Genomic DNA, 12,350 nt, shown 5'->3' on the forward strand with positions numbered 1-12,350 from the left:
GGAGCTGGGAAGGTGGCTCAGTGGTAGAGTCCTTGCCTTGCATGCCTGAGGCCCTGGGTTCGATTCCTCAGTACCACATAAGAAAAAAGCCGGAAGTGGCACTGTGGCTCAAGTGGTAGAGCGCTAGCCTTGAGCTAAAGAGCTGAGGGACAGCGCCCAGGCCCAGAGTTCAGGCCCCACGACTGGACCCAAAAAAAAAAAATTAAAATTTTAAAGCTTAAAAAATAAATAGAGGGGCTGGGAAGGTGGCTCAGTGGTAGAGCGCTTGCCTTGCACAAATGAGGCCCTGCGTTCGATTCCTCAGCACCACATAAGTAAAAAAGAAAAAAGCCAGAAGTGGCGCTGTGGCTCAAGTGGTAGAGTGCTAGCCTTGAGCTGAAGAGCTGAGGGACAGTGCCCAGATCCAAAGTTCAGGCCCCACAACCGGACCTAAAAAAAAAAAATAGAAAAAGGAGGTGGTACTGGTGGCTCACACCTGTAATCCTAGCTACTCAGGAGGCTTAGATCTGGGGATTACGGTTCAAAGCCAGCCCAGGAAAGAAAAGTCCGTGAGACTCTTATCTTCAACTAACCACCAGAAAACCGGAAGTGGCTCTGTGGCTCAAGTGGTAGAGTGCTAGCCTTGAACTGAAGAGCTGAGGGACAGCGCCCAGGCCAGAGTTCAAGCCCTATGACCAACAAAAAACAAAATGAAACAAAAAAATAGAAAAGAAATAATAAAGAAATTAAGGTTGTTTGGAAGTAGGGATACAGTGATCAATAATGGACAAAAATTCTGGCCAGAAGTGTAACATAGGAAACTCAGACCTGCCTAAAGGCCTGGGCTGCCAGCAGGAAACCTGCCATCCACTGTCCTGCTACCAGTCATCCCCACCAGCCATTAAGGACCTGGTACCACTGATGGAGAGGAGAGGACCCCAGGGCAGGCTGGGAAGGGTGGCTGGGGTTCTGCCAGGAACGAGGCAGGCATCACACTGCAGGACAGCCTTTCCAGGTTTCCCAGGTGACTAAGCCGTTTCAGGAAGTCAGACAGACGTGCAGCCTCTCATCAACCTGAAAGTCACTCCATACAGGCTGAACCTGGTCACTCTGGGAGACAGCCGGGTGCAGGACTGGTTCTGATGGGACCCTGCCCTTCAGGAAGCCAGGCTCCCAGCCAGACACTGGGCACATGACACGATTACACAGGGCTCCAGATTTGCAAGCAGGAGCTCAGCAAACAGCTAGGAAGCCAAGTGGGCACGGAGACAGGAGAAGTCACAGCAGGGACGGGCAGCAGGGGTCAAGGCAGAGGGGCAAGAGATGGGGGAGACATTTAGGGAAATTCTCTGGCCCAGGACAGTCACCTAATTTTGACAGTTTTCCTATCAATCTGACCTTGTTCAAGTTGCCTCTCTTAGCCTCAGTTTCCCCTTTCACAAAGGGAGGATAAGACTTCACCAGGTTGTTTTTAGGAATCTGATGAGTTTGTGAATAAGAAATGACTTTTGAAACTGAAAAGTAAAGCCAGATGTGGTAGTGAATGCCTGTAATCTCAGCACCTGTGAAGCTGAGGCAGGAGGATTCTGAATTCAAGGCCAGCCTATGTACATAACAAGACTCTGCCTCAAAAAACAGGCAATAACCTTAAATACTCAGGAGGCTGAGATCTGAGGATCAAGGTTTGAAGTCAAGCCAGATAGGAAAAAAAAAAATCCCTGAGACTCTCCAATTAACCACCAAAAAGGTGAAAGTGGAGATGTGACTCAAGTGGTAGAGCACCAGCCTTGAGTGGAAAAAAAACTAATACCAGGCTCTGAGTTTAAGCCCCACGTTCAAGTGCACACATACATGTATACACACACTCCCTGAAATGTGGAATTAGGGATATAGTTCAGATGCACAATACATTAGCAGGCATAAGGCCCTAGGTTCAATTCCAGGAGCTGCCAAATAATAATAATAAAGCATGACAAACTACGGTTGGAAGTTGAAGTAACATCAGCATAGCTGATTAAACAGGAGCTCCTCAAAACAGGAATTGGCGTAGATCAGTCCAGAGTACCAGGCAGGCCGAACTCCAACTCAAATGTTCCTGAGTTCCCTCCCATCTCTACTTGGGGCTGCCCAACAAGGATTAGGGAACAGATGGGGCTCTGATTTGCTATGGGAGCCTCGCCTCCCACCCTCCCTCTCTAAACCCCAGTTTTCAGACCTGCAAAACTGAGATGCCATTTTTGGTGCTGCCCCCAGTGTCCTGGGAAGGCTCTGGGCGGGGCTGTCCTCTCAGCAGGCACTGGGGGCCCTGGGCTCCATCCCTCAGCACCAAAAAGAAGGAAGGCTCTACCGATGAGAGCATGTCCCCGGGCTGAGGACCTCCAAGGTCATTTCTCAACATTAAGGCATCTGGCTGCCCCGTGTACAGGGGAGAGGAGCTGGGCCTGGCTGGGAACGGAATGGATGTGAATTCAAACCTCACCGGCTGGGTGGGGATCCAGGTAACACCCTTTTCCCCCTTGGAAAGTGAGCTGTTCTGGATTATTCTGTCCCGGGTATTATTGTGGAGGGCGGAGGAGGGGAGCTTGCACTTCCCAGGACCTTCCCGTTCCTCATACTCAAGGCTAGACAGCAGCCCAGCCGGAGCCCAGCTTTTCCTTTCAGACTGGGCAGAGGCTCCCACCAAAGGCCCCCCCCACCCCCCACCAGTGAAGCCCAGCCCCAGATCTTTCCAGACAGGGTAAAGAAGTACATTGAACCTAGTACCACCCAGGCCTGTCCCTTCACTCCCCATCTATACCCTCCTATGTGCCAGCTCTGGTTAGCTGCTTCTGGCCAGCTGCCTCCCTGGAGCACTACACTGAATTTGGAGGAATGTGAGGGGGTGGGGAGAAAAAGAACAAGAACAGTGATTGATTAGTGATGTCTGACATGGGCATAGGACAGGAGAATAGCAGCATGCATGCCAGCTGCGTGCTAGTTATGAACTAGAAAAGTCCAAAGGCCTTGTTTCATGAAAGTGATGGTATTTGGCTGGGATAACCAGAAGCCAAAAGACAGAGGGGATTTGCCCAACTTGAAATGGCATATCTGGGATTCAAAGTCGGATTTCCTGGGTCCCTGCTAGAACTGTCATTGTCTTCTGAACTAAGGGATAATGAGGGAGGCTACTACGTGACCTGGAGTGCCTATGCTTGGTTCTCCCCTTCTCCACACAAGAGAACCAACCTCTGCCCCTCCCAGAGACAGATGGCTCAGCAGAAGACAAACATACAGTAAGTCCTCTCTCTTTCACAGATGTGAAAATGTGAGTACAGATATACTAATCCAGGTGGGCAGGAGACCTACATTAGGGTCTCACTTCCACTTTCTAGCTGTGTGACTTTGAGACTGCTACTCAACTTCTCTGAGCTTCTGTTCTCTCCTTTTTTGGAAATGGACAGAATAACAGGTTAAGGTCATTCAAAACAATTAGCTCAGTTCTCAGTTTCTGGCTCAGAGGTAAGCCCTTAAATGCTAATTATAAAGATGAGTCAAGGGGTAGAAAACAACAACAACAACAACAGTATTTTGACCCCAAAAAAAAAAGAACCTAAATACTCAGGTGATAAAGATGAGAGCTTGAGCAAACAATCAAGAGGAACCCTGATGACCTTTGCTTTCTTCACAATTGTTCCAATTATTTTGAACTAAGGAACGGATTCCTCTAAAATGTCCGTGTCACAGACATCTGTGTCTCCCCTCACAGCTGGAGGGGGTGTGCCTCAGTTTCCTCACCTGTAATCTGGGGTGGAGGATAGCACCCACCATTGGAATCTGCCACAGGACCCAATAAGCAAGCTCAGGTGAGAACACAGGCATCAGCCAGCAGTCAGAGATGGTGGTGGACTTTGTTTTGAAGAGGAGGAGCTTAATGAGAGGAAGAAGCAGCAGTGGGAGAGGTCCCAGGGAAGGAGCAGAGAGGGGAGAAGAGATGGGGAGCAGGGGAGGGGTCTTCGCCCCAACCACACTGGGGACAGGGAAGTCACTGTGGGATCAGGTATGGGGAGAAATACAGAAAGACTAAGCCTGTACAGCTCCAGGACAACTGGCAGCCAGGAGATTCCACCAGAGCCAGGAAGCCACCCCTGAGGGCAGGGAGGGGGCCCTGCTGAGTTACTGTCCAGATAAATAGACCTAATAAAAAGTCAAAGGCGCCCTACAAGGGCGGCTCAAGCCTATAACCTAGCTACTCAGGAGGCTGAGATCTGAGGATCACAGTTCAAAGCCAACCTGGGCAGAAAAGTTTAAGAGACTCTCCAAGTAACACAAAAAGCCAGAAATGGAGGCACAGCTCAAGTGGTAGCGCACCAGCATTAGGTGAAAAGCTGAGGGTTCAAGCCTCAGAAGGAGTGTGCTCACACACGCGTGTGCGCACACACACACAAATAGTCAAAGAGGCCTGGTGCCTTAGGGTTCATGTCTAGTACCAAAAATTTAAATGTATGTACCACAAGGTACACACATATAAAGGTTGTATTTAGTTTAGTTGTTTTGTTGTTGTTGTTGTTTGTGGAGGTTTTTCTGTCAGTCATGGGGCTTGAACTCTGGGCCTGGGTGCTGTCCCTGAGCTCTTCAGCTCAAGGCTAGCGCTCTACCCCTTGAGCCACGGCGCCCTTTCTGGTTTCCTGGTGGTTAATTGGAGATAAGAGTCTCCCGGACTTTCCTTCCTGGACTGGCTTTGAACCATGATTCTCAGATCTCAGCCTCCTAAGTAGCTAGGATTATAGGCATGAGCCACGAGCATCTGACTGCATTTAGTTTTATTTGCTGTTTTTCTGTGGTAGTACTGGGGGTTTGAACTCAGAACCTCATGCTTTCTAGGCAGGCTTTCTACTACTTGAGCCATACCTCTAGTCCTTTTGGCTTTAGTCATTTTTTTTTTCAGGTAGAGTCTTGTATTCTTTTGCTCAGACCAGCCTGGACAACAATCCTCCTCTTCCAGAGTGGTACCTGCCCCACACCTGCTTGAGATGGGGTCTTTCAGAACTCTTCAGAGCCCCAAATCTAGCCAAGACACAGTGTTTCTGAGGTGCCCCTGGCCACCATGGGACCCACCTGTCACCTCAGTCTATGGTTCTCAGCAAAGACGGATGAAGAGAGAGCCACGGACTCAGAGTATACAATAGCTCACAGGAAGTGGCGTCAGGTGAGAGAGCAGGTGGCAAGGAGCTCCCCCCGCCCCCAGAACAAGTGGGCAATAAAGTAGGGCACCCAATGCTGTTTGTCCACAGAGCAGGACGGCTGGGCAGGCTCACCACAGCAGGCCATGAATGAGGGCCGTGGCCTTGTGTCCATGGTCCTACCCTGGTCCAAGCCTCCTGTAGCCATTTAAATAAGGTTTGCGGCCACTTTTGTGACCCTGCCGCCCTTCCCCCTTCCAGGGTCCCAGAATCTGCAAACTCAGGCCAGCCTGCAAGGTCAGGGAGGCAAGCACTGTACGAGGGACCAGGGTGCGGAGGGGACTGTGGTAACGCGGAACAAGTAGCTGCCATTTAGCTGTAGCCATTGCGGCCAGGCTGGGCCTCGGCCTCAAGGGGCCACATCTTCTGATCTTTCAAAAGAAGCCAGAAACCCATGTTTTTATGTAAAACAAAACCTCTGGTTTAACAACATCCAGCAACTAAGCTGAAGTTCTGAGCCCATGGTCCCCTGCCCCCCTGCGCCTTGTCACTTTGGGAAGGCAGTTTGTGCCTGACCTAGCATAACCTAGCACAGAGTAGGCCATAAAGACCAGAGGCTCCGCTGGAGGCTGATAGTCCAAGCCTGTAATCCTAGCTACTCAGGAGGCTGAGATGTTTTGAAACCATCCCAGGCAGAAAAGTTTGTGAGGGCTAGGAAGGTGGCTCAGTGTTAGAGCACTTGCCTTGCATGCATGAGGCTCTGGGTTCGATTCCTCAGCACCACATATGCGGAAAAAGCCAGAAGTGGCACTGTGGCTCAAGTGGTAGAGCGCTAGCCTTGAGCATAAATGCTCAGGGACAGGACCCAGGCCCTGAGTTTAAGCCTCAGTATAGGCATACACACACACACACACACACACACACACACAGACACACACACACAGACACACACAGACACACACAGACACACAGACACACACACACACACACACACACACACACACACACACACACACACAGATCTGAGACTCAAGGGACTTAGCTAGACTCATTCCAAGCCTGAGGGAAGTCTCCTGTCCCCCTCCTGCTCTCCAGATATCTTGTTTATAATGAAGGAAATGGAAGCCCAGAGAGAAGTGACACACAGCAATCAATGTTTAACTCTGCTCTCCTGAGTGTAAAACCCTTTGCCATCACCTCTATCCTTGAGCAGGGATCTCAAATCATAGCTAAACTAAGGCCACACTGTGCATATGATGTACACCAAGTGCAGGAGAGTGGTCAGCTCTGGAAAAGGCCTCAGAGCTGAGAGCCAGCAACGGACCCTCACGGCTGTGTGCCCCTGGGCCAGCCCTTTCCTCTTCCAGGGACTTAGTCTCTGCTCTGCTATGATGCCAGTGGAGAGAGAGCCAGCTTTGAAAGGCCTGCCAGCCCTGAAATTCTAGGCATCGATGAGGGCTCTCCAGCCAGCACTTTGTGGCCTGAGACAAATGTAAAATAGTAATAATAACTCCATGGCAGCCAGGAAAGAACACTGCAATTTTTTGTGCAATCTGACTCTGGATTACTGGAATTCAGAAGGAGCAATGGTAACACTGGGGGCAGCTAACCACCATCGTACAGTTAAACAAAAACACATCTGGTTTAACTTCTTCCTCCCTCCTCCCGATGTGTCCCCCACCCCTCATCTCAAATGTTACCCCTTCATTTGAGAAGTCAAATGAAATGCAAACAATTGACCTCATGCCACAAGCAAGGCTGAGGGTTTGAGCATGGAAAACTTTAAGCATGGAGTTTTTCTGGGAGTAATTAGGAAATGTTGGGGGGGGGTTATGGGAAGAAAAAAGAGGAGAGTATTCTTGAATGCTCTTTGGATGTGAGTGTCCTGTAATGATGCTGATGTTCAGAGAGGCAAAGTGACTTGCCTTGGGGCACACAGCTGGGGATGGGAGCCCAGATGCTGCCTTTAATCTAGTACTTCTGCTGCTGTCTACGCCTAGGCGGTGACTTCTCTCTGGCCCTCTGGGCTGTGGAAACTGCTGGAACCGCTAACTTCTCAAGAACAATTCCGGGGGACTAAGCCCAAAGCTGGACAGCCATTCATGATGTGGCTGGTCCTTCACAGCAACCCATTTTTTTTTGGGGGGGGGGAGATAACTGAGGCTCTGAGAGATCAGGTGACTCGTTTAGGCTCACCCAGCAGTTCTAAGAATGAACCTTCAGTCTACTGTGCCCCACTGTACTTGAAAAGTTAAGACATCTCCAGAAAAAGAAGGAAGGAAGGAAGGAACGAAGGAACGAAGGAAGGAAGGGAGGGAAGGAGGGAGGGAGGAAGGGAGGAAGGAAGGAAGGAAGGAAGGAAGGAAGGAAGGAAGGAAGGAAGGAAGGAAGGAAAGGAGGGAGGGAAGGGGAGAGAGAGAGAGGGAGGGAGAGAGAAAGAGAGAGAGAGAGAGAAAGTTAAATTTAAAAACACACACTCACAACCATGCCACACGACCCAGCCCTGGCTTGCCAATGGTGACTTGGACTTTGTCAAGCTGGGGGCTGAGTCAGCATTCCTGTGGCCGAGGGAAAATTCTGTGTGATTTTCAACCCAGCTTGCTCTTGCTCCCCCAAAACCTTCTCCTGGTTCTAGGCCTTGTACCAGAAAGCCAAGGAGGACCGGTTCCAAGGAAAGAGCTCCAGGCTCTACCTCTGCATGAAGATGGCTACAACATCAATATGGATAGACTCAGAATTTCAGACCTCCTAACACACACACACACACACACACACACACACACACACACACACACACACACACACAGCCAGGGGCTCCCAGGTCACCTGTATGTGTCCTTTTGGCAACTCACTGCCATCTTTTAAGATGCTTTCACACAAGCATATGTGGCAGGGAATGCTGCATCTGTATCGCAGGCTGCAGCACAGCAGTTTGTCCTGCATGGGACACTGAGAGACCCAAGAAGGACACAGAAGATAGAGCCAGAGCTGTTGCCAGCCTGCAGCAGTGGGCTCCGGGCCCAGGCTGGGTCTAGGATGGAAGGAGACCTCTGAATGTGAGCAAGGAGGGTGGCATGTCACCCCACAGCCTCCCAGGGAGTGGGCAGGACCTGGGCAAAGCGGATGACAGGATCACAGGCCAGACAGTGACAGGACTCTGCACAGCCTTCGAATTTCTGCTAAGATTAGAGCTACTGTGGTTCTTGTTTTGTGGCCTGTTTTATTGTTTTTTTATTTGTTTGTTTTGCCAATACGAGGACTTGAACGAGGGTCTTTGCACTTGCTAGACTTAACGTGCTCACAACTGGTGCTCTACCTCTTGAGACATGCCTCCAGCCTGGCATCTTTGCTGGTTAATCAAAAATAGAGTCTCATGGACTTTTCTGCCCAGGCTGGCTTTGAACCTTAATCATTTGATCTCAGCCTCCTGAGTAGCTAGGATTATAGGCTCAAGGTACCAGTACCTGACTGCTACTTTTTCTTAAGTGCAGGCATTAATCATATGGAGACCTCACTACCATCTATATAGCCACAAAGAGGACTGAGGCACAGAGAGGGAGTATAACGGGTCCCTGGTCACACAGCAAGTCTGTCTTCTTGCTTTTTCCTCTCCTCCTCCTCCTTTTCCTACTCTTCTTTCTCCTCCTCTTCCTTCTACTTCTTTTTTGCCAGTCCCGGGGCTTGAACTCAGGCCTAGGCACTGTTCTTGAGCTTCTTTTGCTCAAGGATAGTACTCTACCACTTGAGCCACAGCACCGTTTCTGGGTTTTTCTGTTTATGTGGTATTGAGGAATTGAACCCAGGGCTTCATACATGTTAGGCAAGCACTCTACCACTAAACCACATTCCCAGCCCAGTGAGTCTACCTTCTTTTTGCTGTTGGATCAGTTTTGCCTGTGGCGTCACATCTTAACCTCTTCATGAGTTGCCTTATTTCAGTTCTACAATGTCTATTTTGACACTCAAATTACAAAGCCTGAAAAAATGTTATGCCAATGTCTACTCCACAAAGGAGTGGGGCTGCTTTTGTCTGTTTAATTTACTGTCCAACTGCCAAAACCTAGAACAGTTTGGTACAGAGAGGATGCCTATTGCATACGTGTCTTCCCCGCCCCTCCCCATGCAGTTCAGTTTTTCTGCTCACTGTGGTCCTATGAGAGACACACAATTCCCCCCTCCCTTTTTTGTGTGCCTTTCTTGGGGCTTGAACTCAGGGCCTGGGCACTGTCCCTGAGCTTCTTTTGCTTAAGGCTAGCACTCTACCACTTGAGCCACAGCACCACTTCTGGCTTTTTTTTTTTTTTTTTTGGTAGTTTATTGAAGATAAGAGTCTCAAGGACTTTCCTGCCAGGGTTGGCTTTGAACCACAGTCCTCAGATCTCAGCCTCCTAAGTAGCTAGGATTACAGGAGTGAGCCAGAGGTGTCTAGATACACAGCCCCCCCCCTGTTTTTTTTAAGATGGGGGCCACAGGTGCTGACAAGGACATAGCCTTGTCTCACTCCATCAGTAGAACTTTGAGGAACTTTCTCCAGGGAATTCAGAGACCTTCCTTCAAAGAAGGAGGGACAGCTAGGCCTGGGCAGGGAGTGGGCCAGTATAAAAGGCCAAAGATTTGGAGGGAAGGATGGGGAAGATGAAGGGAGACGGGGCCAGGCCCTGAAGGGCTTGGAAGGAACCCCCCCCCAGTTTACCCCTTTTCTCTTGGGCACCAGTGGGAAGAGGAGGGCATGGTTATAGGGCGTGGAGTCCAGGTTCAAATCCTAGCCCCACCAATTAAATTATCTAAAATGAGATGGTGCCTGCCAGGTGTTGGAGCAGGGCCCTCCCTTTCAATGAACACTTCTAGCTACCTTCAGTGATGTCCAGCCAGCTCCTGTCTTCCTGGGAAGCTGGACGGACCTTGGGGGGGGGGGGTCTCTGAACTTCAAAGGCCTAGGCTTGAACTTACCCTCCCTCTCATTTCATCTCAAGGGCGGACACACCACACACACACACACACACACACACACATACCCTAGAAGCCCTTGCAAAGACCCCCTTCCCCAGCCCCATTATGTGTTGGAAAGGGTCACAGGGACGATGCAGGATGAGATGAGTTAAGGCTTCCACCGCCTTGAACCCTTTCACACCAAGGCTGGGCAGAACACCAGCCCGGATGGCTTCAGCCCGGGTCCCCGGTGCGGTGCGTGTGGCACCGAGCTCCCCTCTCCCCCCCTCCCTCCCGGCTCTAGCCCCGACTCACGGAGCGCAGCCCCTGGGGGCGCTGCGGAGGCCCGGGATGCCCACGTGGGAGCGAGGGGGGGCCGCAGGTGCCGAGCCGGTGGTGGGTCCCGGTCCGCGGCCGGGGAGGCGGGAGACCCGGGGCCGCCCGGTGGCCCCCTTCGCGGGTCTCAGCTCCGCGGGCGCCACGTCCAGCCTCCAGCTCGGCCCCGCGCCCCGTCCGGAGCCTCGGCTGCGCGCCCGGAGCGGAGCCGGACGGGTGGCCCGGGGGGGGGGGTGGGGGGGTCCTCCGTGGGCCTCCCACGGGCTGCCGGGGCGGGGTGCGCACGCGGGGGCCCTCGGCTCGGCTGTCTCCGACGTCGCCGCCACGCGGGGCGGGGGGCGCCGGGCTCCCCCAGGCCGGCGGGGGTCCCCGGGAGCCGGGGCCCCGCGTGGAGTTCTTACCTGCGCCCAACTCGCGATGAGGGTCTGTCCCGGCACCGCGGCGGCGGGGTCGGCGAGCTGGGACACCGGAGCGCGAGGTGGCCCCGGACGCCTCCCCCGCCGGCTTTTAAAGGCGGCCCGGGGCGCGATCGCCCGGCCGCTCCCCGCCCCCGCCCGCCCCGCCCCGGCCCGAGCCCCGCGCCCCGCGCCCCGCGCCGGCCGGGCCGCGCAGCGCGCCCGGGGCGCCCCCTGCCGGAGGAGAGCGGGACGCCCGGCCCGGCCGCCCGCGGGGGTAGGGGGGCGGGAGTGAGGAGGGCCGGAGGGGACCCAGGCCTGGGGGTGGAAGAGGAAGGCAGGGGGCCTGGGGAAGGACAGGGCCTGTCCCGGCACTCCCCGCTGTCCCTTGGCCCGGGGACTGCCCCGGTCTGGCTCCTCTTTCCCCCTTGGCCAGTTCCTGCTGTTTCTTATCTTTGATCTCTTGGGGCTGTCTTTGTCCCTCTAGGCAGTCTGTCTGCCTGCGCCTATCTGTCCGGAGCGGCTAGCTGGGACTATTTACCTATGGGGCTTTCCTTGATCCGGTGTCTCTCCATCTCTGACTGTGTGTCCTTGTCTCTGTCCACCAGTATCTCCAACTCTCCCTCCCTCTCCAGACCCTCCCTGCCCATCTTTCTTTCTTGTCCTTGACTATGGCCAGAGGAAGTAGAGAGAGGGCCTCTCCCTACTTCCCAGACTTTACACGCACACACACACACACACACACACACACACACGCCTTAAAGGAAGAAGGGTAGAAGGCTGAGCTGTATTCCAGCCAGATCCCCGGGATCTCTCCACGGGGTGCAGGAACAGGGCGCAGACAGCTTCCCAGGCAGTAGAGTCGGACAGCCCAGGCTCAGAACCACGCTGGTGACCTCGGCCAAGTCCACTGACCTCCTTAACAGGCCTCTCACAGGCCTGGTTACCTCCTGGTGTGCAGCTAGACTTGTAGGAGACTATTGGGAAAGTTCATGGAAATTGAGATTCTAAATAAATGAGGTGAGGGTAGAAGGCTTGGGGGGGGGGAGCAGGGAGTGATGCTGAGTGAGGCTCTGACCCAGTTCCCCAGGAACCACCACTCTCCCCCCCACCCCCCAGGCCCACAGGGGAAATTCTTCTATTTCTGGCCAAGGACACCCTTCACCTTCCCCCTAGCTCCGTTTGCATGTTTCTCGTAACAGGGGAGTTCATCTCTCCCAGGAGGAAGGTCTTCATAGTGGCCTTTGGGGCCTTTGGAACAATCTGTGCCCTTAAGAGGAAGCCAGAGATTTCAACTCAGGAACCCCAACTCTTTGGAGCCATCTACGCCCCCAGTAGTTGCAACCACCTTTCACTAAGGATTACGAGGAGACAAAACCAGCATACAGAAAGCGTCAATGCCTGCAGGACCAACGGCAGCCCAGAATTCTCTCTTCCACACTGTATGCCAGGCTGAAGGACTGGCATCTCAAAATACATTATCTCCGAATGAGCCAAATACACAGAGGGGAAAGCTGCGGCCCAGGGAAAGCATGTGACTGGTTCATCTTCA

At 52.8% G+C, this 12,350-nt stretch overlaps 1 protein-coding gene across 2 annotated transcripts in view; it reads right to left on the reverse strand.

Moving 5' to 3' along the window:
- The window catches only part of Alpl (alkaline phosphatase, biomineralization associated), a 57,249-nt gene extending 46,318 nt beyond the window's left edge, over positions 1-10,931 (reverse strand). For both annotated transcript variants that reach the window (XM_070037709.1, XM_070037710.1), the window contains exon 1: positions 10,805-10,931. The gene's annotated coding sequence lies outside the window, so the exon portion shown is untranslated. The remainder of the gene's footprint in view (positions 1-10,804) is intronic.
- Between the last annotated feature and the right edge of the window lie 1,419 nt (positions 10,932-12,350).

Source organism: Dipodomys merriami, unplaced genomic scaffold, assembly GCF_024711535.1.
Source record: "Dipodomys merriami isolate MVZ:Mamm:240054 unplaced genomic scaffold, mDipMer1.0.p SCAF_28, whole genome shotgun sequence".
Taxonomy (NCBI): Eukaryota; Metazoa; Chordata; class Mammalia; order Rodentia; family Heteromyidae; genus Dipodomys; species Dipodomys merriami.